Source organism: Heptranchias perlo, chromosome 2 (assembly GCF_035084215.1).
Source record: "Heptranchias perlo isolate sHepPer1 chromosome 2, sHepPer1.hap1, whole genome shotgun sequence".
Lineage (NCBI taxonomy): Eukaryota > Metazoa > Chordata > Chondrichthyes > Hexanchiformes > Hexanchidae > Heptranchias > Heptranchias perlo.
In genome coordinates, this window is record NC_090326.1 from 47,694,320 (window position 1) to 47,713,061 (window position 18,742).

Here is an 18,742-nt window from a genome sequence, read left to right on the forward strand (position 1 = left end):
TCGGGCAGTGCATTCCAGATCCTAATCACTCGCTGTGTAAAACAGTTTTTCCTCACGTCACTATTGGTTCTTTTGTCAATCACCTTAAATCTATGTTCTCTGTTCTTGACCCTTCCGCCATTGGGAACAGTTTCTCTCTATCTACTCTGTCTAGACCCTTCATGATTTTGAATACCTCTATCAAATCTCCTCTCAACCGTCTCTGTTCCAAGGAGAACAACCCCAGCTTCTCCAATCTATCCACATAACTAAAGTCCCTCATCCCTGGAATCATTCTAGTAAATCTCTTCTGCACCCTTTCTAAGGCCTTCACATCTTTCCTGAAGTGCAGTGCACAGAACTGGACACAAGACTCCAGTTGTGGCCGAACCAGTGTTCTATAAAGGTTCATCATGACTTCCATACTTTTGTACTCTATGCCTCTACTAATAAAGCCCAGGATCCCGTATGCTTTTTAACCACTTTCTCAACCTGCCTTGCCATCTTCAACGATTTGTGCACATATAAGGATGCACTGCAGCAACTCGCCAAGGCTTCTTCGACAGCACCTCCCAAACCCGCGACCTCTACCACCTAGAAGGACAAGAGCAGCAGACACATGGGAACAACACCACCTGCACACTCCCCTCCAAGTCACACACCATCCTGATTTGGAAATATATCGCCGTTCCTTCAGCGTCGCTGGGTCAAAATCCTGGAACTCCCTTCCTAACAGCTCAGTGGGAGAACCATCACCACACGGACTGCAGCGGTTCAAGAAGGCGGCTCACCGCCACCTCCTCAAGGGCAATTAGGGATGGGCAATAAATGCCGGCCTCGCCAGCGACGCCCACATCCCATGAACGAATTTTTAAAAAACCACCCCAGATCTCTCTGTTCCTGTACCCATTTTAGAGTTGTGCCCTCTAGTTTATATTGCCTCTCCTCGTTCTTCCTATGGAAATGTATCACTTTGCATTTTTCTGTGTTAAATTTCATCTGCCATGTGTCCACCCATGCCACCAGCCTGTCTATATCCTCTTGATGTCTATCACTATCCTCCTCATTGTTTACTACCCTTCCAAGTTTTGTGTCATCTGCAAATTTTGAAATTGTGCCCTGTACTCCCAAGTCCAAGTCATTAATATATATCAAGAAAAGCAGTGGTCTCAGACTGACCCCTGGGGAACACCACTGTACACCTCCCTCCAGTCCGAAAAACAACCGTTCACCACTACTCTCTCTTTCCTGTCCCTTAGCCAATTCTGTATCCATGTTGCTACTGCCCCCTTCGTTCTATGGGCCGCAATCTTGATGCTAAGCCTACCATGTGGCACTTTATCAAACGCCTTTTGAAAGTCCATATACACCACATCAACAGCATTGCCCTCATCTACCCTCTCTGTTACCTCATCAAAAAACTCTATCAGGTTAGTTAAACACAATTCGCCTTTAACAAATCCATGCTGGCTTTCCCTAATCAATCCACCCTCGTCCAAGTGACTGTTAATTCTGTCCCGGATTATCGTTTCTAAAAGATAACCACCGAGGTTAAACTGACTGGCCTATAGTTTCTGGGTTTATCCTTACACCCTTTTTTGAACAAGGGTGTAACATTTGCAATTCTCCAGTCCTCTGGCACCACCCCGTATCGACGGATGTTTAAAAGATTATGGCCAGTACCTCCATAATTTCCACCCTTACTTCCCTCAGCAACCAAGGATGCATCCTATCCGGACAGGGTGACTTATCTACTTCAAGTACCTCTTCTACCTAGGGTAGAGGACAAGAGTGATTAAATGACAAAAGGGATGATGGTGCAAGGCAAGGAAGGTTGTAATGGGACAGGTTAAGAAACAAAAGATGGGTCTGGAGTAACTGTGAATGGCAACAACAGAAACATAACCAGCACTTGCTGTCCAAAAAAATGGGTGGTGATTACAGATAGTCTTTGCAACTGCCCGTTGCCAAGGCAATCACCGTGTTCAGACAGAGAGGTGTTACCTACAGAGCCCCCGAATATACAGTCAAAAAAAAACAAACAGAAAAAAAACAGAGAGAGAGAGGCAAAAACATCCGGAAGGCAGAGAAAGCCAGCAAATGACCCGTTATATTAAAAACAGATAGCTTTTGTTCGCTGGTGGGGTTACGTGTAGCATGACATGAACCCAAGATCCCGGTTGAGGCCGTCCTCATGGGTGCGGAATTGTTCTGTGATTTATAAATGCGTAGGCTTCGAGGAGTTCCTGACATTTACCTGAGGAAGGAGGAAGCCTCCGAAAGCTTGTAAATTTCAAATAAAATCGTTGGACTATAACTTGGTGTTGTAAAATTGTTTACAATTGTCAACCCCAGTCCATCACCGGCATCTCCATATCAAAAAAATGGGAGCAGTGGTTATGGTCTGAAGTTATTGAAATCAGTGTTGAGTCCAGAAGCTCTTTATGTTTCCTTTTTGCTATTGATTTTGGTCCACCGTGTCTATGCAGTGTTCTAACATAAAGTCGCAGGAGACTTGAACTTTTTTTGCCTTGGGCACTTCTCATGGTGTTAATGAGACTTCAGTTAATCTGCAGCGTTAGGACAATCCTTATCCTTTTTACTTTAATGCAGGATTATGGACTCAAGAAACAAAGACTCATCTGATCAATACTCTTTCTTTATCAAATCAATACAAACCCAACATGTGCAATACTCATGAGATCAACGCCATTAATACTCACAAGTAAAGAACTCATTGAGGGTTCGCGAACTAAATGCTCTGACCGCTCACAGTAGCCCAATGCAAGACTATTTAATGTCCCTACAGTTTCCCCATGTGTTCCACCTTTATACCATTCAGTAATTAAGGTTAACGTAGAGTTAGTATGTAAGCATGCTTGTAGTACACAAGGTTAATGAGTAAGCATGCCAGCCGTACATAAGGTTAGTATGTAAGCACGTCAGCAGTCACGCAGATCACTCCCCTCCCCCCTCTCGTGTATGTGCATTGCGGCTCCATTTCTTTATTGTTCTCTGGACATTTCACACACGTGAGCGGTCAGACTGGCCTTGAGGGTCAGCACTTTCTTATCTCCTAGGACATTTCTCACATTCAAGCATTTGCTTGTCCCTCAATTCTTAGCACCTTTTGTAGACACGTTGGTGCCCTGCCATCACTTAATATTCCATTCCAAGCCTGTTCTACCCACAGTATTCTCAGTCCTACACCTTTTTTGCCTGGAGTGGATTTGAGCCTGTTAATCCTATAATCACTATTATTTATTAATATTTTACCTTACTTGTTATTCCTAACTTGCAGTGCATGATGCATAAAGCAGGTGACTAATGAATTGTTTACCAGAGCAAACTATCACATCATTTTCCCCATGGACAAGAAAGAACAATAGGAGAAAGTGCTAGGATTTTTCCAAATGAAAGATTTCCCAAAAGTCTAGGGTGTCATAAATAGAATGACTTAGAGGCAAGAGTGCTACCACTGAGCCAAGGATCAGGGAAAGAGTGACTGAGCATTTGGACAAGTATGAACTGATCAAAGAGAGCATGGATTTGTGAAGAGTAGGTCATGTCTTACTAATCTAGTTGAATTGTTTGAGGAGGACACTAATATGGTGGATAAGGGAGTGACTATGAACGTTGTCCAAATGGACTTCCAGAAGGCATTTGATAAGGTTCCGCACGAGAGATTACTAACAAAACTAAAAGTTCACGAATTGGAGTTATCCTTTTGACATGGGTTGGTAATTGATTGGGAGGTAGGAGACAGAGAGTAGGGACAAAGGGAACGTACTCTGATTAGTGGGATGTGACCAGTGGTATTCCCCAGGGATCTGTACTCGCCTTTCAACATATAGATCAATGATTTGGATGAAGGAGTGGAGAGGTGTATATCCAAGTTTGCAGATGACACTGAAGTCATCCACTTCGGATCCAAGAAAGCAAATCAGAATATTTTTTTAATGGCAAGAAACTAGGAACCATGGTGGAGCGAAGGGTGTCCGTGTACACAAATCAGTAAAATCTTGTGCACAGGTACAAAAAGTAATCAAAAAGGCTAATGGAATGTTTTGTGGTGATCTCAAGGGAGCTGGAATATAAAAGTGAGGAAGTGATGCTTCTGTTGGACAGAACCTTGGTCAGATCCCATCTGGAGTACTGCATTCAGTTTTGGATAGCGCACCTCAGGAAAGATATATTGGCGAGGAAGGGCGGCAGCGCAGATTCACCGGAAAAAAAGTAGTTCTATCAGTTCACATGCCAAAATATATTTCATTTGGTTGAACATTTGTTTGGGAAACAACATGCCTGTTTTGAATGCAGGGATCAAAATATTTCTAAGAGCTCCAAAATAAAGTGTACAGATCCACTCAGTGGTGACCAGCTGCATTATTCCATTTCTGCTACTGATTTTTTTCAGCAAGGTACATAAAATTCCCTAGTGGTAGAAAATGAACTATTATAATAACGCGTAGGCTGAGGTGCATCACATTGATAGATTCAGAGAGATCATGCGGTAAATTGTAACCCCCAAAAACAGGTGGGCTGGGGGCGGGAGGGTAGTAAAAATACTCGATTTTTGGAGTGGGACCGCATTCCGGCTCCAACGCGTCCACTTTGACCCAGATGCGTTTGGGTGCACCCAGAAGTCCCGCCGGCACTTAAAGCCGACGGGACGATTTTTAAAGAGCCAATTTAGGTCTTTAAAGTACTTAATCTTGTTAACTTTTTGTGTATTGAGTTGCACAAACCATTTTAACTTCTCTTGAACATGTTTCCCGTGGCCTCTGAAACACGTCATGGAAACTGAAACGAGTTGCAGCCGACCCTCATTTGGACCTTTAAACCAGTGATTGACACACGTGAAAAAAAGGTGAGTTTTCAGCAGGGCAGTCAATTCTCTCAGACAAACCTTTGGCTGGGAGTTCTTTGTATTTAGCCTGAGATTTCTTTGTTCACACTCAGAATTCTTGTGTTCACACATATTCGCCTACATTTTGGAAGCCCCAAACTGACAACATTAGGGTGGGGGGTGCAATGGATTTATTCAGCAGTGTATCTAAGGAGGAGGCACATCACCATCCACGGCAGGCACGGTGTGCGGTTCTGGGAATTACAGGTCCACAAGACAGAGGTGCACCAGCAGGACCTGCAGAGGAGCAGAGAGGGTACTAACGGAGGGGCCGAGGTCGCAGGAGGCACTACCCACGTGAGAGGGTCTTCAGGCAGAGGCTGAGCTTCCTGGACCTCTCTGAGGAGCAGTGCCTACGCAGGCTCAGATCGAGTCGTCAGGTGGTCGCAGACATCTGCATGCTCCTTCATGCAGAGCTGCTCCCGGCTGAGCCTGTTGCACTCAAAATAACCACTGCCTTTAATTTTTCACCTCCGGATCCTTCCAGGGCGCCACTGGTGACATCACCAGGGTTTCTCAGTCATCTGCACATAGGTGTATACCACAGGTCATGTATGGCTTGTTTGCTAGGGCATCCGACTATATCAACTTACCCTGCGACGACATCAGCCAGACTGAGGGGGCAGTGGGTTTCACTCTCTGGCTGGCTTCCCACGGGTGCAGGGCGCAATTGACTGTAGACGTGTAGTAATCCGAGGACCTGCACATGAGCCAGGACTGTTCATCAACCAAAAGGGATATCACTCCATCAATGTGCAGCTGGTTTGCGACCACTGGAAGAGGTTTCTGCAGGTGTGTGCCAAATTCCCTGGCAGTTGCTATGATTCGTTCATTTTGCACGAATTCAACATTCCGGCCCTCTTCCTTGCACAAGGCAGACTTAAGGGCTGGTTCCCTGGATACAAGAGATACCCCCTGCAGACGTGACTCATGACACCTCTGAGAAACCCCACCAGCGAGGCACAACAGTGGTACAATGACAGTCACATCACCACCACCAGGTCTGTAATTGAACAAGCCATAGGAATGCTGAAGATGCACTTCAGGTACCTGGATTGATCTGGGGGAGCCCTTGAGTACTCACCAGTGAGGGTGTGCAAAATAATAGTCGTGTGTTGCATCCTGCACAATATCGTTCAACAGAGAGGGTTACAAGTGGAGGAGCTCTATTATGCTCATGAGTCATCCTCATCTGTCTGCAACATTGAAGAAGACGATGAGGAGGAGGAGGAGGACAACGAAGATGGGCAACCCATCATTAGAGCAGTGGCACACATGGCTGCTCGTGATGCCAGGGAGTCACTCGTATCTAATAGGAACTCATAAGGAGATCTGCAAGATGAAGATAGTGAACCACTCAGACTGCCTGGAACAACCACCACAACCACCAACCACCACCCCCCCACCACCGCGTTTACACAAAACGGTCCTTCAACCACGCATGCACCCATTGTTAACACATCCAATTGGTGGCAACAAGTCTTGCCATTCATGATGAAGCACATGAATGGGCGCTTTCACAAACGGGACTCAAGAATGGACAAGGCGTGGCAGTGGTGGTGACAATTACAACGTTTAACGTGCATATAAGATAAAACAAATATAAATGAAAATCATGACATTCCGTCATACACCCTTGTGCATACCCTTGGTGATTACAAAACCTTAGCCTTCCTCTTCCTACCGCTTCAACATGGTGCACCCCCTGTGACTTCAGCAAAAGTAGTGGTAAGTTGCTGAGATCCCTGTGGTGACTGCTGAGATGCTTTCGGCCTGCGCCCCCTGGGTTTTGGAGCACGTGAGGGCCCCACTAAAGACAGTTCCACCTGCACCTGTGCAGGGACAGACTCGGCCATCGGGAGAGGAGGCAGCTTGTAGGGTACTGGTTGAGGTGGGGGGAGGCGCAACGGGTGAGATGTGGGAGCGCTTTGAGTGGAGTCCCCACTTCCATGTCCCCTTTCGCCATCATCCCTCTATGGGCCACGGCCACATCACTCCCACCACTCTGCTGGACGACAGCTTGGAGCACATCTATGACGCGTTCTAACGCCATGGATAAAGTATCTGTCTGCCTGTTTAAGGCGGCAGAAAAGTTGGCATCCTGGGTCCACACGGACATTGTCGTGGCCTGAATGGACTCATTTCTGAGCCATGCTTGAAGCTCAGTGGAGGCTGCCATTCTCTCCATCGCAGACATTCCCGCACTTGCCTACGCCACCATTCCACTAATGCTGGAGGTGGAATCCTCCATCCTCTCCGCTATTATGGAGAGTGTACGTAGCACCTTTTCCTTTTCCACCTTTTCCAAAGGTGCAGCTGTACCGCTATCATTATCAATCTCAACGATGTCCCCCGAGGTTCAGCATCTGTGTCCAGCTGAGCAGAGCTTGGAGAGGAGTATGTCGCCCTGACTCTGTCTCTCCACAGCTGTCCCTGCTACCAGTGTCCGCTCGTACTCACTTGTGAGTGGTGAATCTCCAGGTGACAACCCGACTATCTGCCTAACAGGTCCCACCGAAGTGCCAGTATCTGCGCTGGTGCATGGCTGGATATAGTGTGACGGTGCACCCTCAGAGGAATGGAGCTCCTCTGAGGAATCGCCCACTTCCATGGTGCGAGCCTCTTCATCAATCTTTGAAGGCACTGGAAGAGAACATGCAGCAATATTAACAATCATCGCAGTTAGTTTGCATTGAGCATACTGAGTTGTGGAACAGGTCATCAATTCATGATGTGTGTGAAGGATGTTAAGGTTCTGTTGCCAGCCCTTTGCGGGGTGCCAGTCTCGGTATCTCTTTTGGCCAGGCATTCGACCATTCGGCTGAGATCCAAGGCCGCCTCCTCTGCTTCTGTCAGGGCCACTATTTGTGGTGGGCCCCCTCTAGTCCTCCTCTCACGTGCATTTTGCAGTCTCCTCCTACAAGGGGAGAAAGAGCAGACCTGTGATTGAGTGAGGGTGACGGGGTCACCTGATGGATGCATTGCTTTGGGTGAGGCTGACAATGAAAGAGATGCATCAGATGGTGAGTATCAGACAGATTCATGACATTGCATCAGGATTGGGGTGAGTGGGAGTGGTGGGTTCACAAATGGGGAGGTGAGGAAGTGCTCAGGATGTGAAGGTAAGTTGATAATGAGACTTAAGTGGGTGTGAGGAGTGATGTGATGGAATTGCTTGGCAAGACAGAGTGAGGCGGGCGGGGGGCGGGTAATGTGCACCACAGGAAGTAGGTGAATCAGTAACTGTACACACTTTTCCTGACCTGGTTCGGTCATTAAATCGCTTCCTGCACTGCACCCACGACCTTACCACCATGCTGCTGCTGCTCAGCTCCTCTGTCACCTTGAGCCAGGCCTTCTTGGTGGCAGAGGCAGGGCACTTCCTCCTATCGACCAGGTACAGTATGTCCCTCCTGCTCCTCACACCGGCTAGTAGCAACTCAAACGAAGAGTCGTTAAACTGGGGCGCTGGCTTCGTCCTTTGGTGCTCCATATCTTCAGATTCCTCCTTTCTCCCTCAAATTAATGGTTACAATGGCCCTTTAAATACTCCAGCTCCCAGCACGTCATTCGGGTGCGCAGCTTGGGGACGCGAAACCCGGAAGTCACATTAAGGGCCTTCAGTTGAGTCACGATCGCTCGAGCCAACGCATGCAAAATTTTTCTGGGTTTCCCAAGCGACTATTCATCTCTTTCCCCCCCACCCCCAACCCCGCTGAGTTCCCACTGCCATGTTAAAATTTATCCCCATAAATCACAAGATCATCTAAATCCAAAGATGTAAGGATAATTTTTCCTTTTCATTACCCCAAGACACATTTGCACCATTCTGATATGGGAGATCTTTTCTTGACTATCATATCTGACCACTGCATGAAGAGTCTTGTCTATATCTTCCCCCTTCCCATCACGCATATGCCAGTATCTGCAGACCCTGCTCTGTGTGCATCAACTCCCACAGCTCCCATTCATGTTACCTCATCGAAGCCACTTCCAAACCTTGCCAAAAACAAATGTCTGCACGCACAACAACTTTATGCTACCGTAATTTTATTTACAATCCATGCTATGTCCACGTATCTATTTCTTACCACTATATTTCCCCTTGGTGCCAACGTGTTATGAATGAACTCTTAAATATAATCCAGTTGCTCCTCCTAGTTGCTATTTGAGTGCATGAGTGGCTGGCTACTGTATCTCAATATGAGCCTCTTGGAACTGAGCTGGCCCTGCTCTCATGGCATTTGGCCCGAAACAAGACAGTTGCAGGCTGCTCCTCTTTGTGCTGCTGCATGGGCAGCCTGGCCCTGCCTCCTTTCCGCTACGTGTATAGGTACCTGAGGTGGTTTGTTAGAGGGAGCATGTGCTGCTACCCTGAGAGACAGCAGTATTGTATGCTGCATTCCTGACACATCACTGGAACCAGCCGCAACCTCTGCAGGGCCACTGATCTGCGCGAAAGCAGATCTAATGGCACCAATCAGATCAGTGAAGCCTTGTGAAACTTTCCCATCTCTATTTATCCCTCAACCAACATCACTAAAATAGATGATCTGGTCATTATCATATTGCTGTTTGTGGGAACTTGCTGTGCGCAAATTGGCTGCCACGTTGCCTACATTACAACAGTGACTACACTTCAGAAAGTACTTCATTGGCTGTAAAATGCTTCGGGACGTCCTGAAGTCATGAAAGGCGCTTTACAAATGCAAGTCTTTTTATCTTTTTATGGAAGCAGCCTCAGCATCGTGCCAGGAGCTATGAGAAAAGATTGGATAGGCTGGGGTTGTTTTCTTTGGAACAAAGGAGGCTGAGGGGAGATTTAATTGAGGTATATAAAATTATGACAGGACTAGATAGAGTGGATAGGGAGGACCTATTTCCCTTAGCAGAGGGGTCAGTGAACTGGGGACATAGATTTAAAGTAATTGGTAGAAGGATTAGAGGGGAGCTGAGGAGAAATGTTTTCACCCAGAGTGGGGATCTGGAATTCACTGCCTGAAAGGGTGGTAGAGGCAGAAACCCTCAACTCATTTTTAAAAAAAATAACCTGGATGTGCATTTGAAGTGCTATAACCTACAGGGCTACGGACCAAGTGCTGGAAAGTGGGATTTCGCTGGATAGCTCTTTCTCGGCCAGCACGGACATGATGGGCCGAATGGCCTCCTTCTGTGCCTTAACTTTCTATGATTCTATGAAGACTGCCCTTAGGGTCTTTACGGCGATTGGCCTGCAGTTGCCACATGTTCCAGGGTGGACTGCAGTGCTGCAAATCCACTCATTATGTTGCTGCTTCAGTTGTGGGTACTGGTCTCTTCCAATTTCCCCAATATCTGCTGTACATTCTGGGCGATCGTCTCCAGTGCTTGCACATACTCATGATATTCTACAAGCATTTTTCTTTTGAAAGCAAGACTTGTAAGATCTGGGTTACGACACTCTTCAACTGAAGACCAGTGTTTCCTGACCCTCTGGGCAACAACATCTGCCTCCTCATCTTCCACCACCAGCTCCTCCAGTCCACTTGTGCTTTGTGCATCACCGTGTGCACTCTCTGGCTCACTTTTTAATGCCCCCTCGGCCTAGTGCTTTGCGGAGAGAGGGTGAATGACAGCACGAGTGATATAGGGCTGGCAGCAGCTGAAACAGATGGGCCTTGCAAATCTTCTTCTTCCTCTGATTGTTTTTGCTATGTGACATCTAGAGGAGGCGATGAAGAAAGATTAGAATGGGTTGTTAAGGAGGAGAGTGCACAAGTGACCTTCAGTAGGAGTAACATGGGAGTTTCACGTTGGAGCTTGCTAATGGATTATGTGCGGTCCAATAGCATGAGAAGGGAGAGAAATAGAATGTCACCATGAAGCTTCAGCTAGCAACTGCCTTCTAATTTCTTCTGCTCTTGTCTGCCTCCTCTGGAGCTCCATAGCTTATGTTTATGTGGACAATCTCTCGCTGCTGTTAATGGGCCAAAGGTCAGAATGCCTTCTGGTTTGCATCAGATGCAGTGAAACACAGGTGTCAGCATGTATGTTGACAGTTGCTTAAACATACCATGTGATGTATTTAGTGGGATCCATGCATGTAAGGCTGTGAATGAAGGAACACATCATGTCAAGGTTGGCGGTCGAAAGGGCCCAACAGAAACCACCAGGACATTAGTAGTGATCTCTTCAAAGCATTTAACACAGCGCAGCGAAGGTGGTTGTCAGTGGTAAGCAAACTTAGTACAATGCATTCTTGGAAGGTGAGGCTGCCTGATGTTACCTTGCCTGACCTGGTAACCGAGTAGCCGTGGAGATGGCACTTACTGCCATGGCCACCTCCTTCACTGTGTCTGGGCACTTGCCTAGGATGGCCTCTTCCTTGAATCCCAAACAGAGACTCCCTCTTCACCCTCCTCCTGATTTCTATCAGCAGAACTTCTACTGATGCCTCTGAAAGTATGGGGGCTCTGCACCCTGTAGATGAACTCTGATGTTCTATAATTGATAATCCTGCTTGCAACCAAAAATAAAATGGTTGGTGCTGATGCCTGGCCCTCTAGGCTGCTAAAGGTATTTAAATCCCAGTACAAATGCTGAGTAAATTGGAATTCCTTTCTCACTGATAGCAGAGCTGCAGTAATGTAGAACAGGAGTAGGACTTTTAAAAATATGTTCAAAAGTATGGTGATGAAGGCAACCTTCAAGATATAAAGGCAAACTTTCAACATGTATGCAGAAACGCTGCAAGTAAACAGCCAGTTACCCTGTTTCTCTGGGGTTTCTGCTGGTCGCCTGCTGGAGTTACGACAGGAGACCTGCAACAATTACAATAACAAATACTTGCATTTATATTGTGCCTTTAATGCAGTAAAACGTCCCAAGGCGCATCACAGGAGCGTTATAAAACAAAATTTGACATCGAGGCACATAAAGAAATATTAGGACAGGTGACCAAAAGCTTGGTCAAAGAGGTAGCTTTTAAGGAGCGTCTTAAAGGAGGAGAGAGAGGTAGAGAGGAAGAGAGGATTAGGGAGGGAATTCCTCGGCAGCTGAAGGCATGGCCGCCAATGGTGGTGCGATTTAAAATTGGGGATGCGCAAGAGGCCAGAATTGGAGGAGCAGAAAGATCGTGGAGGGTTGTAGGGCTGGCGGAGGTTACAGAGAAAGGGAGGGACGAGGCCATGGAGGGATTTGAAAACAAGGAAGGGAATATTAAAATCGAGGCATTCCTGGACCGGGAGCTGATGTTGGCCAGCGAGCACAGGGGTGATGGGTGAATGGGACTTGGTGCGAGTTAGGATACGGGCAGCAGAGTTTTGGATGAGCTCAAGTTTATGGAGGGTGAAAGATGGGAGGCCGACCAGGAGAGCATTGGAATAGACAAATTTAAAGGTAACAAAGACATGGATTCGGGTTTCAACAGCAGATGAGCTGAGACAGAGGGGGAGGTGGGTTATGGAGGTGGAAGTAGGCGTTTTTGGTGATGGAGTGGATATGGGGTCAGAAGCTCATCTCAGGGTCAAGTAGGATGTCAAGGTTGCGAATGGTCTTGTTCAGCATCAGACAGTAAGGGAGAGGGGAATGGAGTTGGTGGCTAGGGAATGGTGTTTGTGGCGGGGGCCGAAGACAATGGCATCGGTCTTCCCAATATTTAGTTGGAGGAAATTTCTGCTCATCCAGTACCAGATGTCGGATAAGCAGTGTGACAAATCAGAGGCTTGGGAAGGGTCGAGTGAGGTGGTGGTGAGGTCGAGCTGGGTGTTGTCAGTGTACATGTTGAACCTGACGTGTTTTCGGATGATGTTGTCGAGAGGCAGCATGTAGATGAGAGATAAGGGACCAAGGATACATCCTTGGGGGACTCCAGAGGTAACGGGAAGAGAAGCATTGCAGGTGATTCTCTGGCTACTAGGCGAGCACAGTCTTACCCAGCTGGACGATGGAGGAGAGGCATTGGAGGAGGATGGTGTGGCCAACTGTGTCAAAGACTGCAGACAGGTCGAGAAGGATGAGGAGGATTAGTTTACCACAGTCACATAGGATGTCATTTGTGACTTTGATAAGGGCCGTTTCAGTACTGTGGCAGGGGCGGAAACTTAACTGGAGGGATTCAAACATGGAGTTGCGGGAAAAATGGACACGGATTTGGGAGGCGCCAACAAGTTTAAGGACTTTGGCGAGGAAAGGAAGGTTGGAGATGGGGCTATAGTTTGCAAGGACAGAGGGGTCAAGGGTGTTTTGTTTGAGGAGGGGGTTGATGATGGCAGATTTGAAGGGGAGGGGGACAGTACCTGAGGAGAGGGAACCATTAACAATATCAGCTAACATGGGGGCCAGGAGGGGAAGCTGGTGCACAGCAGTTTGGTGGGAATAGGATTGAAGGAGCAAGAGGTGGGTCTCGTGGTCAAGATGAGCTCAGAGAGGGCATGAGGGGAGATAGGAGGGAAACTAGAGAAAGGTGCAAGTTCAGGACTAGAGCAGGGGGGATCCTTAGGGGAAGTTTGGTTTGGTGAGCATGGGGAAGGGAGGGAAGCGGCAGAGGCAACTGAACGGATGGTCTCAATCTTAGTGACAAAGAAGTCCACGAGCTCCTCGCACTTGTTGTTGGAGGTGAGGGTGGAGGAGGCAGTGGGGAGGGGTTTAAGAAGACGGTTTCTAGTGGAGAAGAGAAGCCGGGGGTTATCTTTGCATTCCAGAATGATCCTGGAATAGTGAGCAGTTTTGGCAGAGGAGAGCAGGACCCGATAGTGCTTTATGTGGTCCAGCCAGATCTGGCGATGAATGGCTAAACCAGTTGTCCGACATAAATGTTGAAGTCTACGTCCCATGGACGTAAAGGAGCAGAGATGAGGGTCATACCAGGGGGAACGACCAGGGTGAGAGAGAATAGTGGTTTTAATGAGGACAAGGGCATTAAAAGTGGAGGTGAGGGTGTGATTGAGCAGATCGGTAGCTACAGTAATGTGGTGGTGAATGGAGGGCCAAAGGCTAGACGGTTGGGAATTTGAAAGTGCCGTTGTAAGTGACTTGGGGGGAGAGTTTTTTCCAGGGGTGGACACAGAAGGAAGTGATTTTGGGACAGGGAAGGGGGATGTGAGTCGAGAGGGATACAAGGAAGTGATCAGAGATGGCCTTATCCGTGATTGACGCAATGGGAGTAGAGAGGCCACGTGAGATCGTAAGGTCGAGGGAGTGATCGTGAATATGGGTAGGGGAGTTTATATGAGGGAGAGATTAAGGGAAGATAGGAGGGCAGTGAACTCAAAGGAGAGAGGGCATGATGTGTTAAGATGGAGGTTGAAATCACTGAAGATGAGAAGTCGCTCGGTGCGGAGGCTGAGGGAGGAAAGCGGTGAAAATATCTCTTTGAGCAACTTGGGTGGGCAGTAGAGAACGATGATTTTAAAGGAGAGGTGAGAGGGGTGGAACAAGGTTAGATGCTCAAAGGAAGAGAAAGTGCCAGAGGAGTAGGGGGACGGACCAAGGTGTGATTTGGGATAAGGACCACACCGCCACCGCGACGGTCTGGGTGGGGCAAGTGGTGGAAGGTATAGCCAGGTGGTAAGACTTCATTAAGGGGAAAGGTGCCATTGGTCAAGTTTCCGTCAAGGCCATGATGTTGATGCAATCATCCACAATAAGCTCATGGATGGCAAGGGTCTTGTTCACAAGTGAACGGGCATTCTGGAGGGAGATGCGGAGGGGACGATGATAGATGATCTGACAGGGTCCACACAGTCAGAGGGTGAATGGGTTGGGAAGGAGATTGGCAAGTTTAGGCGCGCTGGCCGGGAAGGTCGGAGAGAGAGTAGGATGGGGCAGTTGGGGCTGCTGCTTGTAAGGAGGCAGCGACGAATGCTGCCTTGATGGGCCCTTTGGAGAATGCCTAGAGAGGCACAGAGGGAAGCTGTAGGCTTATCTAAGAGGGAGTCGAGCCTGGGACAGCGGCTGGAGAGTAGGACGGTCGAGGAGTGCTGATGGGTGGGTTAGAGATTTGGGTGGGACAGAGGACCCAAGAGAAGAGAAATGAAAGGAGGCATGACGACAGGAAAGAGTGGCCTGGAAGGGGTGAAGAGAAAAGAAGAAAAAGGTGAGGAGGAAGGGAAATAGAAGTAATGGGCTCGGGTCCGGAGTAGCAGCCAAAACATGCACGAGAATGAACACAGGTGTGGTTACGTAGCAGGCTTAGGATAGATATGTCCTGGTAATAAACGGGAAATAGAGAGGTGACAATAGGAGGGAGTCCAAGGTTAAAGTCAGAGGTCCCGTGGTGGGATAAAGTTGACGTATATAGGGTGGAGTCAGCTTGGAGCATTAACGAACTGATGTCTAGATTTGGATTCAGGGGTGGAGGGCGAGCGAGTCCAGAAGCTATTTGAAGGGTAGAGTATTGGAGAACGCACTGCTGGAGGTATTTCAGTGGGAATGAAGAGCCAGGAGAGGTGTGCAGAATCGATCATGGGGCTGAAAAACGGTGGCAAATTTGGAGGTCACTATAAGATCCAGAAGCGGCAGAGAAATGAACTTCGGCCCAGGAGAGTGAATTTCTGGCCAGACACCACACTGCAGCAGTAAAACCAGTAGGACAGTCATAAGGTCAGCAGGTAACAGCAGCGGTGGGGAATGGGCTGTAAGCTAGACAAAGTTACCTTAAAACTTAAGCAACTGAATAGCAGATCAGAGTCACAGCAGCTGAGTCTTGCAACGTAGTCCAGTGGAGTAGCGTAGTCTGATGGCAGAGAAGTCCAGGAATTTGAAAGCCTTTTTTTTTATTCGTTCACGGGATGTGGGCGTCGCTGGCAAGGCCGGCATTTATTGCCCATCCCTAATTGCCCTCGAGAAGGTGGTGGTGAGCCGCCTTCTTGAACCTCTGCAGTCCGTGTGGTGACGGTTCTCCCACAGTGCTGTTAGGAAGGGAGTTCCAGGATTTTGACCCAGCGACAATGAAGGAACGGCGATATATTTCCAAGTCGGGATGGTGTGTGACTTGGAGGGGAACGTGCAGGTGGTGTTCTTCCCATGCGCCTGCTGCCCTTGTCCTTCCAGGTGGTAGAGGTCGCGGGTTTGGGAGGTGCTGTCGAAGAAGCCTTGGCGAGTTGCTGCAGTGCATCCTGTGGATGGTGCACACTGCAGCCACAGTGCGCCGGTGGTGAAGGGAGTGAATGTTTAGGGTGGTGGATGGGGTGCCAATCAAGCGGGCTGCTTTATCTTGGATGGTGTCGAGTTTCTTGAGTGTTGTTGGAGCTGCACTCATCCAGGCAAGTGGAGAGTATTCCATCACACTTCTGACTTGTGCCTTGTAGATGGTGGAAAGGCTTTGGGGAGTCAGGAGGTGAGTCACTCGCCGCAGAATACCCAGCCTCTGACCTGCTCTTGTAGCCACAGTATTTATATGGCTGGTCCAGTTAAGTTTCTGGTCAATGGTGACCCCCAGGATGTTGATGGTGGGGGATTCGGCGATGGTAATGCCGTTGAATGTCAAGGGGAGGTGGTTAGACTCTCTCTTGTTGGAGATGGTCATTGCCTGGCACTTATCTGGCGCGAATGTTACTTGCCACTTATCAGCCCAAGCCTGGATGTTGTCCAGGTCTTGCTGCATGCAGGCTCGGACTGCTTCATTATCTGAGGGGTTGCGAATGGAACTGAACACTGTGCAGTCATCAGCGAACATCCCCATTTCTGACCTTATGATGGAGGGAAGGTCATTGATGAAGCAGCTGAAGATGGTTGGGCCAAGGACACTGCCCTGAGGAACTCCTGCAGCAATGCCTTGGGGATGAGATGATTGGCCTCCAACAACCACTACCATCTTCCTTTGTGCTAGGTATGCCTCCAGCCACTGGAGAGTTTTCCCCCTGATTCCCATTGACTTCAATTTTACTAGGGCTCCTTGGTGCCACACTCGGTCAAATGCTGCCTTGATGTCAAGGGCAGTCACTCTCACCTCACCTCTGGAATTCAGCTCTTTTGTCCATGTTTGGACCAAGGCTGTAATGAGGTCTGGAGCCGAGTGGTCCTGGCGGAACCCAAACTGAGCATCGGTGAGCAGGTTATTGGTGAGTAAGTGCCGCTTGATAGCACTGTCGACGACACCTTCCATCACTTTGCTGATGATTGAGAGTAGACTGATGGGGCGGTAATTGGCCGGATTGGATTTGTCCTGCTTTTTGTGGACAGGACATACCTGGGCAATTTTCCACATTGTCGGGTGGATGCCAGTGTTGTAGCTGTACTGGAACAGCTTGGCTAGAGGCGCAGCTAGTTCTGGAGCACAAGTCTTCAGCACTACAGCTGGGATGTTGTCAGGGCCCATAGCCTTTGCTGTATCCAGTGCACTCAGCCGTTTCTTGATATCACGTGGAGTGAATCGAATTGGCCGAAGACTGGCTTCCGTGATGGTGGGGATATCGGGAGGAGGCTGAGATGGATTATCCACTTCTGGCTGAAGATGGTTGCAAACGCTTCAGCCTTGTCTTTTGCACTCACGTGCTGGACTCCGCCATCATTGAGAATGGGGATGTTTGCAGAGCCTCCTCCTCCCATTAGTTGTTTAATTGTCCACCACCATTCACGACTGGATGTGGCAGGACTGCAGAGCTTTGATCTGATCCGTTGGTTGTGGAATCGCTTAGCTCTGTCTATAGCATGTTGCTTCCGCTGTTTAGCATGCATGTAGTCCTGAGTTGCAGCTTCACCAGGTTGGCACCTCATTTTTAGGTACGCCTGGTGCTGCTCCTGGCATGCTCTTCTACACTCCTCATTGAACCAGGGTTGATCCCCTGGCTTGTTGGTAATGGTAGAGTGAGGAATATGCCAGGCCATGAGGTTACAGATTGTGCTGGAATACAATTCTGCTGCTGCTGATGGCCCACAGCGCCTCATGGATGCCCAGTTTTGAGCTGCTAGATCTGTTCTGAATCTATCCCATTTAGCACGGTGGTAGTGCCACACAACACGTTGGATGGTGTCCTCAGTGCGAAGACGGGATTTCATCTCCACGAGGACTGTGCGGTGGTCACTCCTACCAATACTGTCATGGACAGATGCATTTGCGACAGGTAGATTGGTGAGGACGAGGTCAAGTAAGTTTTTCCCTTGTGTTGGTTCGCTCACCACCTGCCGCAGGCCCAGTCTAGCAGCTATGTCCTTCAGGACTCGGTCAGTAGTGGTGCTACCGAGCCACTCTTGGTGATGGACATTGAAGTCCCCCACCCAGAGTACATTTTGTGCCCTTGCTACCCTCAGTGCTTCCTCCAAGTGGTGTTCAACATGGAGGAGGACTGATTCATCAGCTGAGGGAGGACGGTAGGTGGTTATCAGCAGGAGGTTTCCTTGCCCATGTTTGACCTGATGCCATGAGATTTCATGGGGTCCAGAGTCAATGTTGAGGACTCCCAGGGCCACTCCCTCCTGACTGTATGTCACTGTACCGCCACCTCTGGTGGGTCTGTCCTGCCGGTGGGACAGGACATACCCAGGGATGGTGATGGAAGAGTCTGGGACGTTGGCTGAAAGATATGATTCTGTGAGTATGGCTATGTCAGGCTGTTGCTTGACTAGTCTGTGGGACAGCTCTCCCAATTTTGGCACAAGTCCCCAGATGTTAGTAAGGAGGACCTTGCAGGGTCGACTGGGCTTGGTGTTTTGCCGTTGTCGTGTCCGGTGCCTAGTGGTCCGATGCCGGGTGGTCCGTCCGGTTTTATTCTTATTATGACTTTTCGTAGCGAGATTTTACAACTGAGTGGCTTGCTAGGCCATTTCAGAGGGCAATTAAGAATCAACCACATTGCTGTGGGTCTGGAGTCACATATAGGCCAGACCGGGTAAGGGCGGCAGGCTTCCTTCCCTAAAGGACATTAGTGAACCAGA